Source organism: Hemicordylus capensis, chromosome 1, assembly GCF_027244095.1.
Source record: "Hemicordylus capensis ecotype Gifberg chromosome 1, rHemCap1.1.pri, whole genome shotgun sequence".
In the NCBI taxonomy this organism is placed as follows: Eukaryota; Metazoa; Chordata; class Lepidosauria; order Squamata; family Cordylidae; genus Hemicordylus; species Hemicordylus capensis.
Window position 1 is genome coordinate 90,857,267 of NC_069657.1, and position 27,070 is coordinate 90,884,336.

General features: G+C 42.5%; 1 protein-coding gene and 1 long non-coding RNA gene across 6 annotated transcripts in view; one reads left to right on the top strand and one right to left on the bottom strand.

Annotated features, from left to right (window-relative positions):
* LRRC4C (leucine rich repeat containing 4C) overlaps positions 1 to 27,070 on the top strand; it is a 1,145,515-nt gene that overhangs the window by 229,216 nt on the left and 889,229 nt on the right. For 4 of the 5 annotated variants that reach the window (XR_008308694.1, XM_053256515.1, XM_053256493.1 and 1 more), the window contains exon 2: positions 10,691 to 10,854. The exons of the other annotated variant lie outside the window; for it this stretch is intronic. The gene's annotated coding sequence lies outside the window, so the exon portion shown is untranslated. The remainder of the gene's footprint in view (positions 1 to 10,690; positions 10,855 to 27,070) is intronic. 5 annotated transcript variants of the gene reach the window in all.
* The window catches only part of LOC128327597 (uncharacterized), a 199,389-nt gene that overhangs the window by 102,956 nt on the left and 69,363 nt on the right, over positions 1 to 27,070 (bottom strand). The window lies entirely within an intron of this gene.

The following is a 27,070-nucleotide window of genomic DNA, read 5'->3' on the forward strand; positions in this document are numbered from 1 at the left end:
AATAGATTTCTATCGCAGGGATGCTTTTATTTATTTTTATTTATTTATTTGCTTTGTCAGAAGCCTAATACTTTGAACAGATCTGCTTTTTGTCTATCCTGACCCAAATGATCAGCCCTGTGATAAACTAGAGTTACCATGAATTTGTCCCAACCTCTGTTTCAGGAATGTGTATGCAATTATAAATTTAACAAACAAAAGAGATGAAACGTCACTTTATATGTCTTGGCAGCTGCCGAATACCGTTTTTTCATTCACCATGCAAATGGATTAGCTTCCTTAAAAGTGTGTGGATTTGTTCCTGTGTGAGAAAGGATGGAATAGTTGGGGCGGGATAAAATCCATACTGTCCTTTCATTCCCCTTGTGCCAAAGCAAGAGACAGAAGCAGCCTGCCTAATAAGACTTGCTGCTGGCAGCATGTTAAAGAGACTTCTCTGAGATTTTAAGAAGACAAGTCTCTCTCCTATAAAACAAATGGTCACTCACAACCATTGCAACCCTGAGCCCAGGTGTGGAGGTGCAGGAGAAGAAATTTCAGAAGCGCCTGTCAACTGACTATTAAAAATGCAACTCTATGCCTGTGAATTACAGCACATTTTCTGGTCTGCAGGAAATGTAGCTGATTATTAACTAGAAAGCTAGGTTAATAGTGTTTTCTGAAATCATGCATCAGGAAATCTGGGAATGCACAGATAAGGAAACTGAGTGTGAGCAGGGCGGGGTGGGTGGGGGGAAGCTTGTCTTAAAAGACAAGGGAAGTACTGTTGCTATCATACATCTGGGCCAGCAAAGATTTAGACCTAACCTCATTTGACATCCTTCTCAGAATGAAGGACAAACGTTGGCTACAAGATATTGCCAAAAGATGTATAACCTACGGCTTAAAAAAGCAATCTCCAAAAGAACAGTAAATGATTCGATATCTTGCAGATGTCAGTGCTGAATTTGGTTCGGAATATTGTCATTAATGTATTTGGAAGAATAACGTTCCTTATTTATTGATTTATTTCTGTATTGTAAGCTTGGTAAAACATACGAATGGAGAGATTATCTATCTATCTATCTATATATTTCTCCTGGGTGTGCGCAGGGAAAATGCGTCCCGGCAGCCCAGCTGATTGGCTGGGCTGCGGAGGTGCCTGATTGGCTGGCGGCGCACCCAGGAGAATTGGACCGTGGAGGCAAGGCAGTGGCGGGCCGGCAGCCTGGGTCTGCACCTGCCTGGAGGCGAGGACATGAGGTGGGGGTGGGGGGAGAAGGGGCTGGCTACCTCTCTCGCAAGTGGCAGCAGCCGGCCGGCCGGCATGCAAATGAAGCCCCGCCGGCATGAGGAGGTGGCCGGCGGCATGAGAAGCCCCGTGGCTTGAGGAGGCGGTGGGCGAAGCCGCGTCATCATGAGGAGGCGGTGGGTGGGCGAAGCCCCGTCATTGTCAGGAGGCGGCAGGCGGGCGGGCGAAGCCCTGCCGGCCTGAAGAGGTGGCTGGCGGGCAAAGTCCTGCCGGCCTGAGGAGGTGGTGGCTGCCATTGTGAGGCCGCAGTGGGCGGGCGGGCGGGCGAAGCTCCCATCGGCCGGCCTGAGGGGGTGTGGCTGTCCGGCAGGCGAAGGCCGCCGGCTTGAAGAGGCACGGACAGGCGGGACGAGGTGGTGGAGAACCAGGGGCGCAGATGCTCTGTGCCCGGTCAACTAGTTATTTACATAATTCCATGAACAAAACATCAAAATTGTGTTTTTAACCAAGGTTCTGTTTTACTCAAATAATCCTATCTTGTACTGGAAGCACAGAAAAGGACTATTTCTTGCATTAGTGATTTTAAGTCTGCTTAGGTTGTGAATGACAATAGCTTCCACTTGAACTCCTCATAACTTTGACTGTGACTCCATCTGCTGCCCCCCCCCACTCAATATCACCGAGGATGAGAGAGAGAGAGAGAGAGAGAGAGAGACTTTATGATCCTATAGCCTTAATAATATTTAGTACCTTCTGTAATTCCTTTGAGGAATCACAGTACTTTATTTGGATATGACATTGTTTTTATCTCCTTTTAGATTTTAGAGAGGAAGAAGTTTTTACATGTTCATTATAGAGACTGAATGGTACAGATCTTGATGGGTTAGCACCTAAAATAATGCAGCAGATTTTGGAAATTTTGTTATTCCACTGTCCTAGGGATTTCTCTTAAGACACCTTGGTAGACTTATCTCAAAACTATGCGGTTTCCTTTTAAATACTGCTTATAATTCTCCTGAGAAGCCCCTTCTCCCAATTTTACCAAAAGTGTATTGGAGTTCAGCTGATGCCACATCACAGTCATATTCTTTATGTATCAGTGGAGCAAGCTGCTGCTGTGAGACCACATCAAAAGTCCCCAGTGGCTGCTATGGAAGAACCCTAATCAACAGCTAGTATCCTAAACATAAGATGCATCTCTGCAGGGTGCCTTGTCAGCTGTGGAAGGAAAAGAAGGGTGGTACCAAAAAACTAAGAAAATGCCAAAAAGGAATCAAGGCTTGAAACTGGTGCTTGGGAATGGGATTTTAAGATGTTGTACATGTCATTTTAATTGAAGATCAAAACTCTTATGCAAACTTTTATGCAGTGAAGCTGGATATATTGGCCATTTTCAATACCAAAACAAACTTCCATTACCTATAACCAGTCTGAAACTTGCCTCTCCTTTGGTCTTTTTACATTTTTCAGCCTTGTTATTTTGGAATATGCAGCTCCTCCTACACATACTGGATGCTCTTCAGTGGATGTGGCTACTACAGAGTTAGAGGGAAAGGTTTCCTCTGCACCTGAGAATCATTCAAAGGTGATGTAAGGTTCCCTTTTAGTTGTGCCCTTATGCTTAGTTACTAGGGATTATGCAGGCAACAGGGTGTGTTTTAGTGCCTTAATGTTTTAAAATAGGATTGCCATATGGGCTTGGGATGGCTCAGTTTTGCCTGGATTCTGGGTATGCCATCTGGTGTCATTTTGGTTTGTTGCCCTTTTTTAAAGTGTCTAGAATAAGTTTCTTTGTAGAAGCAGTGAGACAAGGCAAACTATAAAAGCAGTATTCTACCAACTGTTTCATGACAAATAAGCCTGATCCTGACATTGTTCTAAATAATGGCAGAAGTCCAAGTAGGATTGACGAGTCAATAAGTGAAGCAGTAAAAATGTGTCCCCGCCCCCATCTCACAATACCTGCATGACCCATAGAGATTTGACAGAAGAAAGTCATAATTTATTTGTCTGGAGACAGAACTTACCAGGCCCCTTTTTTTTTGAAGCTACTTTTTTTTCCCTGGGGAGGAAAGAGAGCTGCCCTTGGAAATAATGGAGAAATCCAGGATTTTTGAATCACTGGGCCGCAGCATATTACAGCAAATATTGGAGCTTTTTTCAACTCAGTTCTTACTTTGTATGAAATTGTTTTCATCTTCTTCTTAACCTTTAAAATTGGTCCTGCCAGTGCCAACACAAAATTGCAAATAAGGTTCATTATCACCATATTCAAGGTCGAGAACACTGCGGCTTCCAATAGCCTTGAAATCTAGTACACTATTAATATTACAGGCTAGATGCAGGGCTGAGGCTAATTTGGAATCCAAATTTTTGATCTCAAGCTAAATATTCCTCAAATGAAGCATGCTTCAGGTCTCAGCAAGCATCAGTTTACTTAAATTGCCCCCCACACCATCTCCCAACCCAAATCCAGAACTCACTTGTGTGCAAATAGCCTTGTGTTTCATTAACTTCCATACAGACACACTGTGCTTTGAAATAACTAAAAACCTCAGAATATTATATTTCTTTTTTCACATGAAATAATACCTTAGGAAAAGCTGGAACTCCTGTCATTGTTTCTACCATTTGATTGAGGAGCACATAATGCTGCCAAATGACAGCTATGCTAATATCTTGGATTTCCCCATTGTTTTCTATCAGCAGCTTTTATTTCTACCCCAGGGAGTTATTCGCACTTGGCTTCAGGCTTCGGGGTAAACACTGAGCAAAGGCACTTCAAAGTAAACTCGCTGCACTGAAGGAAGCAGCCCCTTCCCTCTGCTCTCAGTTTTGTTTTGAAACAAGTCCACATGGCATGCTCTGTGTTTTCCTTCTAGCCAATGGGGGATGGGGGGGGGGAAGAAAGCTCCTGCAGAGATAGATCTGCATTTCTGAAAAGAGCATGCCTCTTATCAGCTAATGATTCTACATCAGTGCCTCTCCTGTTTGCTCAGACGTTTTCAGAAAAAGTAGCTTTAAACCAGCATTTTAAAAACCTGGACATATGTCGAGATAAGTTAGAATTCACATCACAAAACCCGGTTTGTGTGTGGAGTGGGTCCAACAATCGCGAATGGACTTTGAGGTAAGTTTGGCTGGTGTGTGAATGCACACACACTCTCTTCTGAAGGAGATTTGAGGCAGAAGCCCTGTGTGAAAAGTCTCCAGGAGGAGATACCAGAAAGTGGCCTCTGAGGTGAACATGACCCTAGTGAAGTGCACCAGAGCTGTGCTTTGACTGTTCTCAGCACCTTAGCTGAGGCAAAACAGCAATAGTGCTAACATGTGTTATTTGTGTAAATGCTTCCTAGCCTTTTAAAACAGATTCTAAGAATATGTAAATCAAATATGTAAATCAAAGGAAAGCATCTCTTGTCCTCTTGTGAGTCAAGTGTCAGAGGTAAGCCTGTGAATACCAATCCTAGACTCTCGTCCACATTCCCAACTCCAGATACCATTGGTTCCATGATCCTCATCTCACAAAGCTACCCCCCCCACACTCCTACACCCTGATCCCATTTCCCATGATGGTAACTCACAAGCCCAAGGTATGGAGTATAAGGAGGAACAAATCTGTTATATTCTGAAAGTGACTACAGAAAAATTCCCATAAAGTTCAGCAATATGCAGCACAATCTTATAAACATCTACTTAAAAGTAAGCCTCATCAGATTAAATGGGACCTGTTCCCAGGTAAGTGTACATAATATCTCAGCTTTAATTCATTCTTTTCTACAGAAATATCAAAGCATAGACTCCAACTGTTTCAATTTAACAGTATAGTCAATATTTTCTGGTTGCTGACCCTAGAAAATTTCTGACATCCTGTTGTCCTTTTTTTTTTTTTTTTTTGCCTTTTGAGGATGCTTTGCTAGCATTTTGCTGTGTATGCTGTTCTTGTTGTTCTTTAGGGCTCAGCTCCCAACTTTAAGTGTTTAGAATTTAAATTTCTGAGTGGGAAAAGAATGCATCTGGTCCCTAGTACACCTTCATCTAAGTGCATGCACATAAACAGTAAGGCACCATGCAGGGCACAACCTGCCATTTCACACACTTCCGCTGCTGGAGGTTATTTTGAGCTGCTGATAACATTTTTTGTTGTTGAACAAAAAAGTTTTTTGGTACTCTAATTTTCTGGTACTCTAGGTTTTTTTAAGTCATTTAAAAATGTATTTAAAAGAATAATTATCTCCTTCCTGGCATTTAAATCAGTAGAGGACAGACTACAGTAGGATAAATGACCTCAGCATACATCCAGAAGGTGAAGAGTCTTCAACAACATAGTAATGGAAATTACAATACATTATAGCAATGATTCAAATTGGAGGGTGCTCAGTGGTTCAGAAAGGCCCCAAATTTAATGCTTTTCTTTGGCCTCATTCAAAGGGGACGCTTCAAACTGAAGGTGAGGTTTCAGCCCATCCCTCCTGCTCCCACTTTGTTTTTGGCCACACTCTCCTGACCCTTGTATTCTTATTCCAGTGGTAAGTTATGGAGTGGCCCTGTGATCACCACCTTTGGGTCTTCAACTAATCTCTTTCAGTTATGGCCACTTGTAGAGATCAATAGCATGGAGAAATCTCCACAATGTTTTTGCTACCAGCCCTAACACCTTAAGGCTATTTACATGAGCAACCTAATCCAGGTTGGGACAGCCCAGACTAGGTTAGGCTGCTTATGTAGAGCATGGGAATTGCTCCCGATCCTGACACTCGCACCCAGCTTGACCCGACTTTCAACCCCAACTTTTAGCCAGGATTAAGAGCATGAGCACACCCTTAACCCCAGCGCAAGGGTCATGTGGGTACTTGGGCTACAAGCAGCCTGAGCATGCACAGAGTTGAGCATCTAGAGTGCCTGACTCCTGGGGGAATTCCCCAAGGAACCACATTCTTTTTGCAGTGTCTTGTGGGACTCCTGGAGGTCGTGCATCCCTCCCTTGGCCTCCCTGCTGCCACACTGCTCACAGCAGCGGCACATCTGGGAGTCTGGCACTGTGAGCAGGGCGGCAGCATTGCTCATGTGGAGGAAGGCAGGAGTGATTCTGTCTTCTGCCCATCCCCCCCCCCCCCGGCTCCAAGCACAGAGGTCATGTGCAAGACCTCCTTTTTTCCTGAAAGGTGGCCTCTAAAGTTGGAGCCCAATACCCATATCAACAAGTGGGCAGGGGACTTCATTGAGACATTGAAGATCTTCTCACAATCAGTGAGAAGAGCTTCTGGTGGGTCTGCAGGGAGAGCAGGCATCACCTGCTCTCCCTGCAGACAATCTTGCCTGCAGCTCTGGGTGGCTGGATTGGCTGCCCACACGACTACTGGCTCCATCACGGAGCCAGTGGGGGCTGCAGGGATTGGGAGCCACATTGCCCCAGGATGTTCCAGGATGCCCCATGCGAGTGTGTGGGGCATTCTGGAGAGGCCCCTGAGACCAGGAGGCTGGCTGCAGCCTCCTGGTTGGGGGTCTACCCATGTGTCGCCGAACACTGCAGTGGCACATGAGTCAAAAAATGAGGTTAATGAGCGCTCGCTCCATTAACCTCATTTAAGGGGAGGGGGAATTAGGCGAACTAGCTGCCTTGGAACCACTGGGCTCATCTGTGAGCCTGGTAGTTCCCACTTTCAGTAGAAAGTGGGTTAGGCTCCCTTAGCCCACTTTCTACTGATCGTGGGAATTGCTTCATTCTCTTTAACATGGTTGTCCCTGGCAGCAAGGAAAAAGCATCTGTGGGTGGCTCAACTTTCAAGAGATTTCAAGAGATTTTCAAATGCAGTCCTGGGAAAGGTGCAAGGACTCTTGGGCATCATAATCTTTTCAGGAGCAACAGCCATTACAGCATATGATTATCAGTGAAATATGATTATCAGAGTGTTTGAAGACTCTCATGGAAGAAATAGAGAAGAAACAGTTAATGGAGTTATTTGGTGGGTTGTACTGCAGTGGCTGTTACTCTGGCCACATTCATACATAATGGGAAAGTGGAGTTAAAGGGGCCAGAGGTTGCCAAACCTGTATGTGAGAATGCATTCAACTAAGGTCCTGTATCGAAAGTGACCTGAGGTTGTGCTTGGCAAACTCCCATTTGGACCCTCAGCTTGTAGTGAGTTTCACTGCTCATACTGAAGTTTGAAGCATTACATGTGAATGCAGAACTCAAGGCTGCATTAGCTGTAACCAGAGTTGAGGGAGGAAGCTCCTCCTTCTTTCTGGCTGTGATTGGCTATGCAGACTATCCTTCATGCAAGAAGGAGGCCCTCATAACCAGTTGCCCCTCCTCTCTACAGTCTTCCTGACTGCAGAGAGCCTACTCTTCATTTCATCTGAATGGAGTGTGTGCAGGTGGGACAGGGGGTGGCAGCTAGTAGAACCATGGGTCCATTGGACCCGCGGTTCTGCATTACGTGCGGATACAGCCAATGTTATTGTTGCTAGATTCAGTTACTAAATTAGATAGGTTGATGTGAAGGGAGAGAGCAGTTAGCATTCAAGTGCTGAAGATTGTTAAGCAGTGAAAACACAAGAGAAAGGCTTGCTAAGAGGCAAGTCTGGAAACAGAAAAGAAGCTGAGGGGATAAGCAAAAATAAAAGGAAGAGAGAACTGATGTCAGGTGGAAGAGAGGAGGAGAAAGGAAAGGGAGAAAATCTTTAAAGTCCTTCTAACTAACTTCTAGTGGGTGACAGAGTTATCTCAGAGACCCTGAGCCTGCTTCAGGGTTACACAAGAACAGACTGTGCAAAGCAGCTATTTCACGAAGAGCCTTTTTGATAAACAAGCCTTTCCCTGAAAGTGAGGAAAGAACTTAAAAGTCTAAACACAGAACATTGAAGAAACAAAGTAACTAGTCCACAGAAATAACCAGCACCCATAAAGAACAGAGAAGAGAATAACAGTGTTATCTAATCAAAACTTGTAAATATTTAAATTGATTTTGTATGTACAAGAAACTTTTGTTTCCATGATAAGAATTCCACCCAAGTATTAAAACTGACACAAAGAAAAGAGCACCAAACTGCATACTGCAGCAAGGAGTACAGTAAGGGATTGCCATGAATAGGAAGCATGGATTGAGTGACTGATTATTTACTTTATACCACACTCTTACTCCAAGGAGCCCAGAGTAGTGTACATGATTGTGATTATGCTCATGGTCAGGCCTGACCTTAGGGTGGGGAGACCGGTGCAACTGCCCCGGGGCCCTGCGTTTGGAGGGGCCCTGCAGTGGCTGTGCCACTGTGCCATGAGCGGAGAGCCGCCTGCCTTACCGCTCGCTCGGCTCCAGCCTCCCGCTGGCTGCACCATCTGGGGGAGCAGCAAGTGGCGGCTGAGGCAGTGAGTGGCAAGCAGCCTGCTCCGGTCAGCAAGGCTGCTCATGTGCCTGCCTCAGCTCCCAGTGGCATGGCAGCTGGCATGGCTGCCATCATGTATGGGGGGGGAGCAGCAGCCTGCCCCATGCAGCCAGGCTGCCTGCACGCCCATCTTGGCTCGGGGTGGGGGGAGCAGCAGTGGCCAGTGAGTTGGAAGCAGCCTGCTCCACTCAGTGAGGCTGCCCGTGCGTCCGCCTCAGCTCCCAGTGGTGCGGTGGCTCGCCCGGCCACTATGTGTGCTGGGGGGGGGGAGTGGTGGTGGCCGAGGCAGTGAGGCCCCACCCCACACATGCTCATTCGTCCCCAGCCCTCCTAGGGACAGCCCTGCTCATGGTTATTATATTTGTTGCTGTGGGGTAGTTTAGGCTGAGAGATAAGTGATGGGCCTCATGGCTAAATGGGAATTTGAACATGGGTCTTCTTGGTCCTAGTCCAACACTCTAACCACTACACTAGGCTGGATACGTATCTCAACAGCCTATGCAAGTGAGTTGAGCATTAATTTACTAGACTCAAATATACTTTCGTTTTGTTTAGGGATTTAAGGATTCAGCGGATGATTATCTTTGTAAGCCATTGTGAGTCATTTATTGCTGTTAAGGACATTACATAGCAAAAGCTGGAGTAAGAATTGTTTAATTGATAAATAACGTTCCATGCAAAAGTATGTTAAAAAGTTCCAGTGCCCTGTTTCTTTGCATGAAGCTGTGTTTGATGGAGACAATAGCCATATCTGCATCTTATGTTCAACATTCATACCATTTAGCTCTATTCTGATGTAACAGAAAAAATGCTTGTAGTAAAACATGGCCAGGATTTCTGCCCCAGTCCGTCACTTACCCTTTTGCTGGTGCTGCTCATGATTACAGCAGTGTCCCCCTGTAATTAAAGCAGCATTCATCACTGCAGATACGGACTAATACTGTATCTGCAATGGCAGGTGCTTCCATGACACAGGCTGAGGCACCCCAGCCTGAGCCTCCTGATCACAAAAGCAGCCATCATCACAGATATGGTGTTTGCATCTTCAAATGAATGCCACTGTAACCATGAGAAGTGCTGGTGAGGGGGTGAGTGACAGGATGGGGCAGTTCTTCTGGCCTTGCTTGTACTCATGTACATTGCAAGTGTATTTTCTATAATGTCAAAATGTGGTGTCTGTGTACAGACCTGTATATTGGTATAGTTATTCATGTGTTGTGCTAAATGCAGGTACAGTGGTACAATTCCTATCTGTACCCTGCTGTTGAAAGGCTCTGTACCCCACCTGACTTTTAAAATGAATGCAGGCACAGTCATTCATACAAAAACATCTAAACACCATGTCTGAACAAGGCCAATTTGAGGTGGAAAAGCCATTATAGCATGCCTGCTCAACTCCGGCCCTCCTGCAGATGTTGGCCTACAACTCCCATAATCCCTGGCTATTGGCTACTTTGGCTGGGGATTATGGGAGTTGTTGTCCAAAAACAGCTGGGGGACCAAAGTTGTGCAGGCCTGAATTATAGTGATACTTCAGAACACTTGTTTTGCATAATATGTGCAAATTGAGCTGCCCAGATTTTGAGAACTGGAATATGGCAACTTTAACTTTAAATGCACACCTATCATGCAGATTACATTCAGCATAATCAAGAATTTGGTCGTGTTGTGAGTCTGCAGAGGAATATGCCATTGTATCATCATATGTGAAATATGGTGGCAGGGAGCTCTGCTTAAGTACATTTTGGGGTTGTGATGCAATGTGCTGGCTCCACAGTGGCAGTGAGAAGGAGAAGGTTTTGAGGAAATATTCTGCAAGCTCTACTCTGTACTCATGCTCAGGATTACCCCCTTTCCTGCTTATGAGTGGCTTTGAACATGTGGAATGTCTTCCACAGAACTGGGTCATTTCATCCAGCTGCTCCATTCTGCCTCTAACTGCCTATCTATGGCTATTGATCCAACAGTAACCCTTAATCCCCATTGATAAAACAAATCATACCTAAAGCCCCAGCCTCTAGCTCTAAAAGTTTAATAACATAATGCACTATTTCTTGCTTTTATTGGCAGTTTTCCTGTATAATGACAAAGCCCATGTTCATGCTATCCTGAGCCCACAAACAGCAACACAGAAAATCTGAAAACAGTAACACCTACACTGTTAGGAGAACTAGTTGCTGTTGTACTTGCTGTGACACACGCCAGAAGTTTAGCTGTTGCAGCTGAGACTCAAGGTAAGATCCATTCTGTCCTAATAGTCTCTAAAACTTCTTTAACCCTGTCCTGATTTACAGTAGTAATTTACTTGCGTATAGTTGCACATGTATTTGTGTAGAGTTACAAGGGAGGGATGATTTTGTCTGTTGAATAATGCTGTTGAAATATGAAGGAAAACCCAGGGGAAATTGCTGCTGCTCCTCAGACTACAGGATGTATTGATCACTGATGAGAGACAATGGACATGGTTTACTTCTCCAAAAATTTAGAGGCAATTCTCATGATTGCCATTGTGCAGAGGCAGGCGGGGGGAAAGCAGGGTAAACCTTACCTTCCCCACAGACAAAGCGATCTTAAGGTGGTGGGAATGTGTTCCACACTCCTACATCAGTAGTCGTGTTCCATGTAGTTCCATGAAGCATGGAGGGATCCGGGGCTGGATCTTGTTGTTCTGGTCTCTAGGCATCCCACAATGCAATGCACAACACACACATTGCATTGGAGGATTCCTTTGTCAGACGGGCACTCTGTGTCTGAACTCAGCCCAAGAAGATTCCTGGCAGCTGGGCTAAGGATGCAAGTGCACCCTTAGCCTTGGCTAACCTCCAGGTTTCATTAGAGGCTTAAGTGAGCAGAGAGCAAAGGGATCCACAAGGATCCCACTACTTCCCACAACCAGCCTAATCACAGCTGGGCTGCCCCAGGCTGGGTTAGGCTGGTTGTGAGAACAGCCTCCTTGAATGGGAGACACTCTGATCTACCATGGCAGATGCTGAAATCAGTTTTATTTTAGACTAGGAGACTCTGTGAAAGAACAGCTGGTTCTTTTATTTACGATAACATGCCTCGTGTTGATATGGTACTGGCTAGGGATGAGCGGGGAATGGGATTTTTGTTCTATTCCAAGCTTGGAATGGAACACAAATGCCCGGAACATTCCCTCAGAACAACTGGTTGTGCTGGTTTGTAGTGACCAGCCAGTTCTCCCACTAAAGAGTAAACCAGAAGTTAACCTTGTCCTGAATGACAAGCTGGTGAACTACAGGGCTCAGCCAATCAGCACATCAAGTGGGTGGGACCTAGAGAAGCACGGAGAGAAAGAGAAGGTTCCTTTTTTTAGAAGAAGCAGGTTGGAGATGAGAGCAGGATGTGTGGCCATGGAGTTTGGCTTCAGAAGGATGGTTGTGGACCTAGGAAGATAGGGCTGCAGGGTCTAATTCTCAACGAGGGTTTTGGTGAGTTCAAAGCAAAGGTAGCCAGGGCTTTGGCTTCGGGAAGCTTAGTCTAGGAAAGATTGTTTAGTCAGACTTTGTGTCAGATTTTAAGTTTCTTTTGTGTGTGTTTTGCATATTCCTGATTGATTGATTGATTGATTGATTAAGTGCCGTCAAGTCAGTGTCGACTCTTAGCAACCACACAGAACATGGTATATTCCTGATACTGGTCTATTATTGTTTATCTTTAGAAGAGCCCCTGGTGGCGCAGTGGTAAAACTGCCGCCCTGTAACCAGAAGGTTACAAGTTCGATCCTGACCAGGGGCTCAAGGTTGACTCAGCCTTCCATCCTTCCGAGGTCGGTAAAATGAGTACCCAGAATGTTGGGGGCAATATGCTAAATCATTGTAAACCGCTTAGAGAGCTTCGGCTATAGAGCGGTATATAAATGTAAGTGCTATTGCTATTGCTATTGCTATTGCTATCTGTAACGTAACTAAGCTAAGAAATGCTAGCCTGTGCCCATCCATCCAGGGCATTGTAAAAGAATCTGTAAGCTTTTAAAGGTGCTTTTGTATTTTCCTACAGCCATGTTCCTTGCACTTGATGTGCTTTTTGAAGTATTCTCGTAACCACTGAGTATTTTTTACCTGTAACTAAAAGCTGAGGGAACCTCAGACCGAAGCAGTCTGTAGGATTTGGATAATAACTTTTTTCTTTTTTTCCCCTTTGCATTTTACAAGTCTCTCTGAGTGGAATTTCTCAGAAAAGTGGGGGCCAGAAGGGAGTCTCATTCTGGTGCACACACGCCTCAGATGGTCAACAATCTACCCATTTTTTCACCAGGTGTAGGCTTGTACATGGATGATTCTTGAGTATTTTTCCCATAGCAAAAGACAGAGAGTTTCCCTGAAATTTCCACCCCAAGCCCAGGTAGGGTCAAACTCTTGGGATAAAAAGGGGTGGTGGTGGCGGCGGCAGCCATTTATAAGAACATAAAAACAGCCCTGCTTGATTGGGCCAAAGGCCCATCTAGTCCAGCATCCTGGTTCACACAGTGGCCCACCAGATGCCATTGGAAGTCTACAGGCAGGAGTTGAGGGCATGCCCTCTCTCCGGCTTTTACTCACCTGCAACTAGTACTCAGAGGCATCCTGCCTTTGAGGCTGGAAGTGGCCCACAGCCCTCTGACTAGTAACCATTGATAGACATCTCCTCCATGATGTTATCCAAACCCCTCTTAAAGCCACCCAGGTTGTTGGTTGTCACTATATCTTGTGGCAGACAGTTCCACAAGTTGATTATGCATTGTGTGAAAAAGTACTTCTGTTTGCTGTTCCTAAATTTCCTGGCAATCAATTTCATGGGATGACCCCTGGTTCTAGTGTTATGTGAAAGGGATATGAATTTCTCTCTATCCACTTTCTCCACACCATGCATGATTTTATAGACCTCTATCATGTCTCCCCGCAGTTGTATTTTTTCTACACTAAATAGCCCCAGGTGTTGTAGCCTTGCCTCATAATAAATGTGCTCTAGGCCCTTATTCATCTTTGGTTGCCCTCTTCTGCACCTTTTCCAGTTCTACAATGTCTTTTTTTTTAGATGTGGTGACCAGTATTGTATGCAGTACTCCAGGTGTGGCCACAGCATCTTTTTGTATAAGGGCATTATAATATTAGCCGTTTTATTTTCAATCTCCCTCCTAATGATCCCTAGCATGGAAATGGCCTTTTCTACAACTGCTACACATTGAGTCGATACTTTCAATGAGCTGTCCACCATGACCCCAAGTTCCCTCTCCTGGTCAGTCACTGACCACTCAGATCCCATCAGCATATACTTGAAGTTGAGGTTTTTCGTCCCAATGTGCATCACTTGCCAACATTGAACTGCATTTGCCATTTTGTTGCCCACTCACCCAGTTTGGAGAGATCCTTTTGGAGCTCCTCACAATCCCTTTTGGATTTCACTACCCGAAAGAGTTTGATATCATCTGCAAATTTGGCCACCTGGCTGCTTACCTCTACTTCTAAATCATTTATGAATACATTAAAAAGCACCATTTTGGAGGTTTTCCACCGGCTTGCTGACTGGTTTTGGCACTGACTTCTGATTGGCTTGAGACCTTCTTGCTTGGCTTGTTAGCATACAAATCAAGTTGATTTGTATGATAACAAGCCAACCAAGAAGCAAGGAGATCACAAGCCAATCGTAAGTCAGTGCCAAAACTAGTCAGCAAGTGGGGGAAACATCTCCAAAATGGTGCTAGTACAGTCAAAAGATTCAGACTCAGAATGGGGACGTTCGGTTCTGAGCTTGAAGCAAGCTCTTCATTTGAAGGGTTATCTGTTTCGAGCTCGAAACACTCAAAATGGCCCACTTTGAGTCGGAACATTTTGAGCTCAGAACTTTCTGCAAATCCCTAGTACTGGCCTGTCTTTCTGCTTTTCTTCTTCTGTAATGCCTGCTCAGTCAGTTCATTATGGATGAATGCACTATGAGCCCTTAGTGTTCTGTCAAACAAAGGAAATATAGACTGTGAAACTGCCCTGAACAATGTATTAGTTGCTGAAGGAAGAGTGCACAACAGGCACAAAGGAGGACAAAGGTGGTCAGCAGCCCAACTTCGCCTATAAGGCTTCCCCAAGTCCTTGTTGCTATCACTATGCAGAAGGCTCTGCTCACTCACCATGGTGGAGCAATTGTGTCTTATGTCTGGTTTTGGTAATTTGGCACTGTTCTTGTTTTGTTTTACTCACTGTTTCCAGCAGTAGTGATGTATAGTGATGTAGGATATTTAGACTATTTTCAAACATGGCCTTCACTACAGAGTTGAATTCAGATATCTAATTTATGTTAAAAATGCATTCAGCATTAAAATTCTCTTTAATTGTTCAACTGTAAAATGGGGAAGGAGCTAGAAGCCTTATATTATCACTGAGCTGTTAAATGAAAATGCTACAACAATTTACAGATCAGCTAGCAAAGGTCATGTGTGTGAAGTTGCTTTATTTTCTCCCCTGAAAACCATTATTATGTTTGTTGTCTTTATGATCTCATGTAGATCCTGAACTCAAAAGCAGAAGAGGGAAAAATGTGGAGGCAGCCAAACTGAGCACCAGTTGGTTGACTCTCTTTAAAACCTTACTTAATACGCTTGACCGAAGTACAACCTCTGTTCCCTTTCATTTTAACACTAGTTCCTGCTATTGTAAGCTGTCTAGAATTAAATGTTTAATCTAAACACACTGTTTCTTCTACATAATAAATGTGGATGTATAAATGTTGGGCTACTCATCAGCAAATGCTCTGCATGCTTGACATCCCAGGATCAGTTCAGTAAGCAGGAAATCATTTTAATGGTTTAATTCTTCCTACAAAATAATCTTGGATAGAAGGATTGCTTTGATTATAATAATACTTCTTAAAATAGGGCTTAGTTCTTGCAATTTGAGATTGCCCTGTGATGTGCGGCATACTAGGGATGGGCACAAAACCAGTTTGCCTGCTTTGGTTTGAATCCAAACTGGATTTAAACTGGACCAGGCATGTTTTGTTTTGGCATCCCTTGAGCTGGGCCTGGTCCAGTTCAAATTAGAACCAGATCTGGCCTGGTTCGAAGATGGCAGGAGGCATTAAAAGAGGCTTTTGAAAAGTAATCAATTATTGCCACTGAGGGCTGCAGCCTGTGGCAGCCTTGGAGGTCCTGCAGTGGCTGCAAAGGATCTCAAGTGGCTCCCTCTCCCTGCACTGACCTCCCCCTGAGTCTCTGTTTTGGGGTCATTTTTGCCCTCTGCGCGTGTGCAGCAGCCATTTGTGGGGGGAGCCATGCATGCATGTGGGCCATTTTTGAGGCCACCATGAATCCTTGTGGGTCATTTGTGTGACCATGCAAATGGCTTGGTTTAGTCTGAGCATCTTGGTTTAGGTTGAGCATCTAAAATGGCCAGTCTGAGAGTGAACCAGTTGGAATTTGAACTGGTTTGCACACACTCACGGCACACTATTAATGCTTAGATCAAAAAATGCTGAAACTAATGCAGCATTTACCAACACACACAAACACCTCGGGGGGGGGGGGAACACACTCATGGAGATGGAGTCTAACACAGGGTGCATGAATTTGGATCCTGACTACAAAGCCAAATTAGAAGCCCCAGAAATTAGTATATGCAATTTTGAAATGAAGCTATTAATCTAATGCTGTCTGCTCTGTCACTGCTACACTGCCCTTGAGTTCAAGGGAAACTCTGCCTTCCAATCAGCTAAATAGAAAAGCATTTATATAGTTAGTGCAAATCAGAAAATGAAAGTTTTTTCTCCTGTGTGTATCTCCTGTGTGTATTTTCTTTGCAATATAGTAAGTCCAGAGACGTTTGTATTTGAAAATAATGATTGGATATTATTTGCAGCATATAATAGAACTTAGCCCCTGTGAAGAGTAATTGAAGGAAAGTATATTGCTGCTTCTTTTTAAATCCATATTTTAGAATTGAAGTGATGCATTTTCCAAAGTGCAATGAGACTGTCCTGCCTAGGCATCACTTTCTCCGCTTACATATTGCTAAAATTGTTGCCAGAATTGTTAGTCTTAAACTTGTAGAACAGTGGAACACAAATATAGGTCCTATATCCACCCCCCCATCCCCCTGCTAAATAAGAGTCTGGCAATAATGTGATTATTTTCTGAAATAGTTGACTGTGGGGAATTCTGAACTCAGTTAATCATGTTTAGAAACCAGAACGGAATGTTTGGCAAATATAGCAGTAAGCTACAGGACCTGAAGCCTAATTTAGGGAGTGAAGTATATGTAGTACATTGTACTTAACTCTAGAACTATTTTTACAATGGCAGTTGTTTAAGTGTGGCTGCAGGTGTACACACACACACACACACACACACACACACACACACGAATATATAGATATAGAACTGGCTTGCTGGCTCAGTCCAAAAGTCCAACTAGTACCAGTTGTAGGTACCCCATAGTTGTAGCGGGGGTACCACAAATAAGAAAATAGCTACAGTGTGCCATAACCAAAATGTTGCATCTCATAAACTCCAGTTTGGAAACCCGATAGTGAACTCTTTTAATTTCATTTCTCCTTATTCTGGCCTTTTCGTTCCTTACAGGAACAGAGCAGATTGATTCATTATTCATTACTGACTTTGCAGCTAAGCTATAGTGTTGGGGAATTCTCTCTCCTATCCCCTTGAAACTCCAGTATCTGCTACCTCTGTGGCTGTCACTGCTGAATATTGATATAGCATACTAAATGGTGCATTATGAGCTCCATTCTGATACTGTATTCATAATTCATTGAAATAACTTTCTGTATGTAAGAGGCTTTCCCCCCTGCATTTCATTTTGACTTACCTGTAGCATCCAGTGAACATGCTGATGACCTTCACCAATGTAAATTCTAGCACAAAGCAGGCTATTTCTAGCTCTATGCCAATTTGTTACTTCATGCAGTTTTTAAAGTGTAATGGTTTCACAAATGTGCCTCCTATTTTCTTATTCATGTTGTATTTTTGAGTTAAGGGCTGTTGGGTTGAAAAAAGTCCTTCCTTTCTTGCAACAATGAAATACATATTTAATGCAGTTCTCAATTTTGCAGGGGGTAGAAAGATGTTAAGTGTTGTATAAAAATATGTGTGAACAGGCTGTTTCCCACCAGCCCATAATTAGCAAGTTGCCTTGCAAGGTAGCAAGCTGTCTTGCATACATTTATTTCTCATTCTGTACAATGACGTGACAAGTATAACCCAAATGTCTGCATTCTCTTATACTGTTAGTTGTCAGTTGAGTAGAATGTGTTATTTAAATTCTTTTCAGATGTATAAAGGTAAAGTGTGTCGTCGAGCTGGTGTAGACTCCTGGCGACCACAGAGTCCGGTAGTTGTCTTTGGTGGAATACAGGAGGGGTTTACCATTGCCATCTCCCTTGCAGTATGAGATGATGCCTTTCAGCATCTTCCTATATTGCTGCTGCCCGATATAGGTGTTTCCCATAGTCTGGGAAACATACCAGTGGGGATTTGAACTGACAACCTCTGGCTTGCTAGTCAAGTCATTTCTCCGCTGTGCCATTAAGTGGCTACCATTGCCAAGATGTGATGTAAGCCTCTGCCACACTTCTGAGCATGGTTTGGAGGAAAGTTATAAACCAGGGAGATAACAAGCCTCAACATTGGAAGGTGAGGCTGAGAACTGACTTCAAAAGTCTTGTAAGAGCTTCTGCTAGTGTTGCCTCTGAGATTTTGTATAAAGTGAAACTGAATGTGAAGGTTCCTTCCCAAACAAAATACCTGAAGAATTTTTATGGAAGATGATGATGATGATGATGATGATGATGATGATGATGATAATAATAATAATAATAATAATAATAATTATTATTATTATTATTATTTCTTGTTTACACAGTCAGACAGGTGTTATTGACTGGTTTGTCAATCCAGATATCGAGTCCTTCCCAAGGACCTGGGATGGCTGAATTTTATCATCAATACTGTTGGTTATTATAGATATCATCGCAAAATATAGGCTGTTCCCAGTAAAGCTGGTTTTTGTAATTGGCTGATGGTGATTTCTGTGGCCCCTATGGTGTTGAGGTGCTCTTCAAGGTCTTTTGGAACTGCACCCAGGGCGCCAATGACCACTGGGATTATTTTGGTCTTTTTCTGCCACAGTCTTTCAATTTCAATTTGTAGATCTTTGTATTTGGTGATATTTCCTATTTCTTCTTCTTCTATTCTGCTATCCCCTGGTATTGCTATGTCGATGATTTTAACTTGTTTTTCTTTCTTCTCGACTACAGTTATTTATCATTATTATTATTATTATTATTATTATTATTATTATTATTATTTTATTAGTTGAATGAATACATGAATGAATGGATGGATTATTTTAAGTTGAGTGAATACATCAGTAGAGTTAAAAAAATCCTAAAGTCCAAACTCAATGGTGGGAACACCATACAAGCCATAAACACCTGGGCTATACCTGTTATCAGATACACTGCAGGAATAATAGACTGGACCCAGGCAGAGCTAGAGACACTAGATTGTAAGTCCAGGAAAATCATGACCATCAATCATGCTCTGCACCCCCGCAGTGATGTCGATAGGCTATACCTCCCTCGCAGCTCAGGTGGAAGAGGAATGCTGCAAGTCCATCAAACAGTAGAGGAGGAGAAAAGAGGCCTTGAAGAATATATCAAGGACAGTGAAGAAGATGCACTTCAAATGGTCAATAAGGAGAAACTATTCAACACCAATGAAACACAGCAGGCCTACAAGAAAGAACAAGTCAAGAACCGAGCAGAAAAATGGAAAAATAAGCCACTGCATGGTCAATATTTGCACAATGTAAGTGGGAAATCAGACATCACCAAGACCTGGCAATGGCTTAAGAATGGCAACTTGAAGAAAGAAACTGAGGATTTAATACTGGCTGCACAAGAACAGGCACTAAGAACAAATGCAATAAGAGCAAAAGTAGAAAAATCAACAACAATCAGCAAGTGCTTCCTTTGTAAAGAAGCAGATGAAACAGTGGACCACCTAAGCAGCTGTTGTAAAAAGATCACACAGACCGACTACAAACAAAGGCATGACAAAGTAGCAGGGATGATACACTGGAACATCTGCAAAAAATACAAGCTACCTGTAGCCAAACATTTGTAGGACCATAAAATTGAAAAAGTGGTGGAAAATGAAGATGCAAAAATATCATGGGACTTCTGACTACAAACAGACAAACATCTGCCACACAATACACCAGATATAACTGTATTCGAGAAGAAAGAAAAACAAGTGAAAATAATCGACATATCAATACCAGGGGATAGCAGAATAGAAGAAAAAGAAATAGAAATTTTTTTTGCGATGATATCTATAATAACCAACAGTATTGATGATAAAATTCAGCCATCCCAGGTCCTTGGGAAGGACTCGATGTCTGGATATAACAAACCAGTCAATAACACCTGTCTGACTGTGTAAACAAGAAATAATAATGATAACCAACAGTACTGATGATAAAATTTAGCCATCCCAGGTCCTTGGGAAGGACTCGATGTCTGGATAAAACAAACCAGTCAATAACACCTGTCTGTGTAAACAAGAAATAATAATGATAACCAACAGTATTGATGATAAAATTCAGCCATCCCAGGTCCTTGGGAAGGACTCGTTGTCTGGATAAAATAAACCAGTCAATAACACCTGTCTGATTGTGTAAACAAGAAATAATAAACAACTAGCAAACAAGACTAGCAAATATCATGGGGATGGCGAGCAATTTCCTGCTTTAACAAATTTCACCTAATTTGAAGTTCAAAATAAAAATAATACATTTTTCCTCAGCAAAGTATGTAAGAAATACTGAGTAAAGCCAACAGGATTTTAAAAATACCTGTTATTGGGAATTTACGCATTCCTACTTCTGAAGAATATTGCCAGGCTGTTTCAGATCCAACCAGAGTACAGTAGGAATAATTCTGGTAGAAATTATTGCCATATGGATCCTTCTTTGTTGGAACCAACTGAGTGACTCTGGGAGATTCTGAGATCAACCATTTCAATTGCAACCATTGCCAGTTTGTGCCCCTTTGGTATACTTAAACACGATTTATGGAGGCTGGCTTCCTTCTATTCAGTCCTAAATGATCTGTATAAGAAAAGCATCCTCACATCACTGAATGTACTTGATTTAGCTGCTCATTTATTATTTGAAATAAATGAGCAGCTATATACCCAATGAAGATATGCTGAAATAATCAAATTGTGTTTTATGCAGCCCTTTGTAAAACTGCAGGCTAAGGAGGAGTGATTTGAACGGTTGATTGAAGAAGTGACCCCATTGTTTGGCTGCCTTGGATTTCATAGCTAAATGTAGAAATGCTAAGTATGTTCCTCTTGGGCTCCCCAAAGGAGAAGGTTGGATAGTTCTGTCAAGAGGAATAGGACTTCTTTGATCATTACAGGCTCATGGATATTTGAACTGAGGTCTGACTATTATTATTTCTTTGAGCCAATCTGGTTATTAAGCTGGAAACAGACCATTGCTTCATTTTGCAACACTTTGCGATTTATAGCAACAAGTGCTTTTTAATGACAGCAATAGATGTCACGCCATAATAATAAAGTAGCAATATAACTAATTCAGGTAACCTGCTTTATAAAGTTCCTACCATAACTGAAGAGAGTTGTGTAGTAGTATTGAATTGTTCCTCTGTAAGCTCTAGAGAAGAACATATTGAATGTCTTAATTACCAGATAGTAACTTCAGTGCTGAAAATCTATTTGTTCTGAAATGTCAACCAATTTGTCAATTTATACTAAGCTGACCAATGATACTCTGATAGAGTGCAACACAGTAGGTATTTCTGCCTTTGTCCCTCAAAAGGGAGAGTTTGGATTTAGTTAAGGATTTTATTAAGAAATAGAATATGAAACTTCCCAAATGAATGACCACTTATTTTCTGGCCGTCCATTTTTAAACAAACAAACATAACAGGCTATGGGAATATTAATCTTGCATTGAAGCCATATTGGTTCTCACAATTGCACTGGTTTCTGGTCATGGTTAAGGGTCCCTTTGTACCTTCTGCATTCATATAATCCACAACTTTTCAGTTGTGTTAAATAAAACCTTGAAACAACTTAATTGTCAATGTTGTAAACAAGTGGTGTCACTATTTGGCAAAGCAGAAATAACTGGGAAGGTTTTGTACATCCCTGCTTATGGGCTTTAAGCACAAACCCTTTTTTCTAAGGAGACATCACTTGCCATAAGTTACCACCTGACAACTTACTTTCATGAGTCAGGCCTTAATCAACAGGAGCCTAAAACGAGAGAGACAGAACCACTCAGGGTAAAGATGTTTGTGTGTCTGGGAGGTGGTGAAGGTGTAGAAGAAACACCTACATTTCTTTTTCTGAGTTGGTGCTAGTTTTCTGGCCTGTATTGCTCACTGGTATATATCTTAGTCCCAATACATCTGAGCCCAAAGCTCTTCACCAGAGGCTGAATAATGATATCTAATGAACATCAATAAAAGTACTTTTTATTATAATGAACACATAAGATAAACAGGGCATCCTGGAGAGACCCCCGAGCCTGGGAGGCTGGCTACAGCCTCCTGGCCGGGGGTCTACTCATGTGTCGCCATGCACTGCAGTGACACATGAGCAAAGAAATGAGGTTAACAGAGTGCTCGTGTCATTAACCTCATTTAAAGGGAGGGTGTTTTCGGCAGGCTAGCTGCCTTAGGAGCACCGGACTCGCCCATGTGCCCTGTGGTTCCCACGTTCGACGGGAAGCGAGCTTAGCTACCTTAGCCCACTTTTTGTGGATTGTGGGAATAGCCTCTCCCTAATGCTAAGAGCATTCCCATCTTTGATTGCTTTTACGAAGACCCTCAAGACACATCTGTTTTCTCAGGCTTTTAACTTATATTTATTTTAAATTCTTTGTTTTTATCCCATGAATTTTAAAAAACTTTTTATTCTGTGAAATTGTTTTAATTGTGTTTTAATCTATTTTATATTTGTTGTGTTTTAAACGGTGTTTAAAACTGCCTAGAGGTACACATATCAGGTGGTATATAAATCTGATAGAGAGATAAATAGACAGACAGACCATTTTCATAATGAAATTAATAAAGAAACAATTGAGGCTACAAACATATATAAAACTAGGCTATAGAAACAATGAAAACCAGGCAAATATAAGTAATCATTTAACTTGCATAACTTCACCTGAACTAAAATACAGTAAACTACTGTGTATAATATAGGAGAGAGAGAGAGAGATGATGATGATGATGATGATGATGATATACCCACCCATTAAAGTACCCCCCCATCTGATTTTAGAAGACATAACCAGGAGAGAAAAATTGAAGAGAGGAAGAAGGAGCTGGGAAAACCAAATACCATGTTCCTTTCATGTTCAGTTTCAGAGGATAGTGAGCAATCCAGGACAGTGTTGCTGGGTGGGGCGGTGGGGGGGGGGAGCCCTAAAGTATGAGACAGGACAGAAGGTACAATTCAGTGTGGAAAGGTAGCTTTATGAGTTATTTCCATGGATGTATGGCAGACTACCCATTATCATGCAAAACCAGGAGCCAAAAAGAGATTCTGTCAGGATCTTTGCAGGTAAGAGTAAAGAAATGCACCATTCTCTATAGAGAAAAAGGAGGTAGAGGGAAAGATGAGACCTTATTACAACAGTTGACTGGAAATCCAGTTTGGTAAGCCTAGTTAAAGTATTCGCAAAGCTGGTCTACTCCCCTGACAGTTCAGAGGTAAAGATACAGATAGAGATGGGCTTGGGCGGTAATTGAATAGAAGGAGACTTGTTTATCATCTTTATTGTGAGGGAAAGGGATTACCTTACATGGATATTTTTTGAGTGAGTCAGTTTATTAGGTAGACACTCTACTTCAAGAGTAGATGCAACAGTAACACTTTGGAAAGATCTCTGAGGATGAGTCACTTCCATTGTTCAGGTTTTCTGGAAATGTATGTCTGTCATAAGAACCAAATTTCCATATCGGGTCATCTTCACAGGGAATACTCCTTTGGGTGAGATGAGCTGTACTATGGAGACACTAAAACCTTTTCTCATTAAGATCATCATCTACCAGAATGATGGTCTTTCAAGCAAACACTGTCAACTTATTATGCTGTGCTTGTTGTCATGGTTACTGATCACCTCTGAGGCATGACAATGAGTGGGCGCTCAAGGTATAGACAACACTTGTTTTCAGAACCATTAATGTGAGGTATTATCTCTGTCTGAATCTACACAGGCAAATGACCTGATCTGGGTCATTGGATCAGACCTATTTTATTCTTATATAACACTCATCTAGGCAGAAAACTACTTTTTCTAATTCATGCAGCAAAGTCGAAAGTTTAAAAAAAACAACAAACCTTACCTTGCTCAAAGAGGATATTTTCTCTGCTATGTAGTTCAAATGCTACAAACTGAAAATACTTTGGTCCATGTAGAATCAACCTGGAGGCCATGAGATGGATCCTGACTTTTACAGAGACTGCTGCATGAGAATAATATGATACTGGAGTTGAATGGAATGATAGATGTCTTCTAGTTGCTGCTCAGTTCAGGAATCTGCTGTAGCCTCCCTGGCGTTGTGGCCATCCAGCCTCTGTTCAAAAACCTCTAGCACAAGAGAGCTAACAGATGTGCAAGATACAGTTAGGAAATTCACCTGATGTCTAGCTTAAATCTTCTTCTCTTAAACATCACATGAGGATCGCATCATGGCAGCACCAAGTACATACTATGTCAAATGCTAAAAAAAAAGTAATAATAAATTTCTCTTAGTTAAAAAATGCTGCATGAATGAATGAATGGACACCAGTCATTTATGATGGGTGATAGTGCTTTCACAAGTTATGGAGCACATACTCAGAAAACGAATGCATGTAAAGAACTCACTGGTTAACAGGGCTTTTTTTCCCATTTGTTTTTATATTTTGCTTGGCTTGAAGGTTAGTGAGGTAAGCCTGTCAACCCTTGCTAGCAGTGGGTGCCACTGGGTGTGGCAGCAAGAGGCACCTATAAGTGTAAATTATTAGGTGCTTAGCTCTGCTACTGCCTCACCTGAACACTGCTTTGTGCAACAGCCCACTGCCCAGCAGCCCCTGTGGCAGGGGATCACCTCCGCCACTCATCTGTTTGTAGGCGGGGGATTGGCTCAACAGAGGCCAACTGAATGGCAGAGATGATTCCCCCTCTGCAGGGGGTTCTGGGTGGTGGCACGCTGCTGCTCGAAGCAGTGTTCAGGTGCAGCAGTAGTGAAGGTAAGCACCTATTAATTTACACTGAAATATGTCTCTCACCACCTCCACTGCAGCACCTGCACCGGCCATTTCCCTTTCCCTTTTATTATTTATGACCAATTAATCTCAGCATTATTTATCTGAATCTGCTGGGATTTGAGCTTTTGTTTTTATTTTGTTTTTATGTTGTACCTATTTCAACCCCCCCCCCCACACACACCTTATTCCTTATAGATTCCTGTTATTCTGAGTCTGTGATATCACATTTAGAATGGCTTTTGGGCAGGCTTGTATTTGCTTTCCCATTCCAGACACCTGAAAATTCTTATATTTTTCCTGACCAGTTGAGTATGCAATTAGCAGAGTTGAAGTTTTAGCTTGGCTTTATCTGAAGCAGTTCATTATTCTGCTTTCCACTGATCCACCAGCCAGGGGCGTAGCAAGGTTGGAGAGGGCCCAGACACAAGATTTTAAAATTGGCCTCTCGCTGATATACACACACAAACACACTTCACAATATATAGTGCGCTCACACTCACATCCCCATTATGAATACGGTGAATATCTAGTTCACATTGAATCTAGTTTTTTTACTCTCTGCTCCTGCCGATCTCCAAGATACTCAACATAATTCATAGGGGGTGCAACATGGGTGGGTGGGGAGTCATGTGATGTGCCTCTGGGGGGGCCCTTGAGGAGTGGGGCCCCAAGACGACTGCCTCCCCTTGCCTAATGGTAGTTACGCCCCTGCCACCAGCCCTCCCCATATTTGTCTATCTTTTCCAGCACACTGGGGACTTGGGCTCTTTACTGTTTGTGCTGCATTTCTTTGAGCATTTTATTCCCCCCTCAAAAAAGTGAAACACTCCCCTCCCCCACAAAAACTATCACTTCTAATTTCCTTTTACATGTTGTGGGGCTCATTTTTTGTTAGGAAAGTTGGAAAACCATAAAGTTATGGAGAGGAGGATTAGAGCTGGCTCCTGCATAGAAATCAAGGGCAAGCTCCTAGTTAGTCTGCCCTTTCAAGTATTCTATAAAAGGGCCCCCATAGTGATATTTTGATAGGTCCTTCAGTGCCTGCAAATTTCATGCAGATTGCTTGGATAGCAGTGGAATTAAGGGGAGAAAAAAATGAGGTGGTTCCATCATTGAGCCCAACAGGAGTGAAAATGGACCAATTACAAAGTGAAAATAGGTGATTTTTGTGATGTCATGAGCTTGACACCTTGCAGAACCATACAGCCACAGAAAAGATCAATACAGCAAAAATTCAGTGATGTAGTGGTAGAGCAGGAAACCACTTTTTGTCAGTGTACACCTCTAGATAATGAAGAAAAAGTCAGTTCATAGCACAAAGCAAGAGCTGAGTTGTTTGTTGCTGAGATCATTCAGGAATGTCTGGACAATTAGTAGCTTTTATATGGATGAGGGAGTATCCAGAGGAATATCACCTGATCTTCTCTGTTTTGTGTTATGTTTAAAAAGTTTATTTGCTAAACTGCTTGTTTTGCCTTAGTTCCTCATTTGGCTAGAGTTGGATGGTAGTACACAAGCTGAATCTCTGCTTGATATTCCTTATGTCTCAGGTTCAGAACCTCTTGTTGGCTTGAATCACTTTGTATAGTCAAGATCTGTGGCCATATTCTTGACTATACCGATTGCTGATAGGTTTCGGGGCAAAGTACAAGGTTTTGATTATAACCTATAAAGCCCTAAACAGCTTGGGCCCTGGGTACTTAAGAGAACGTCTTCTTTGCTATGAACCACACCGCCCATGGAGATCATCTGGAGAGGTTTGTCTGTAGTTGCCACCGGCTTGTCTGATGGCTACTCAGGAACAGGCCTTCTCCATTGCTGCCTCAAGGCTTTGGAACACACCTCTTGCTGAAATAAGAGCCCCCCATCTCTTACAATTTTTTAAAAGGCAGCCAAGACACATTTGTTCACCCAGGCTTTTAATTAGATATTGTTTTAATTGTTTTAATTGTGTTTTAATAGTTTTAACATTTTAAATTTTAATTGTTGAAATGTGTTAATCTTTTTATTGGTTGTTCTTATTGTCTTGTAAACCGCCCAGAGAACTTGCATTTTGGGCAGTATAAAAATGTGTTAAATAAATAGAAAATATTCTGCATATTTACCTTAGATCATGGGAAGAGTTGTAGGATGTGGGCCTAAGAAATATA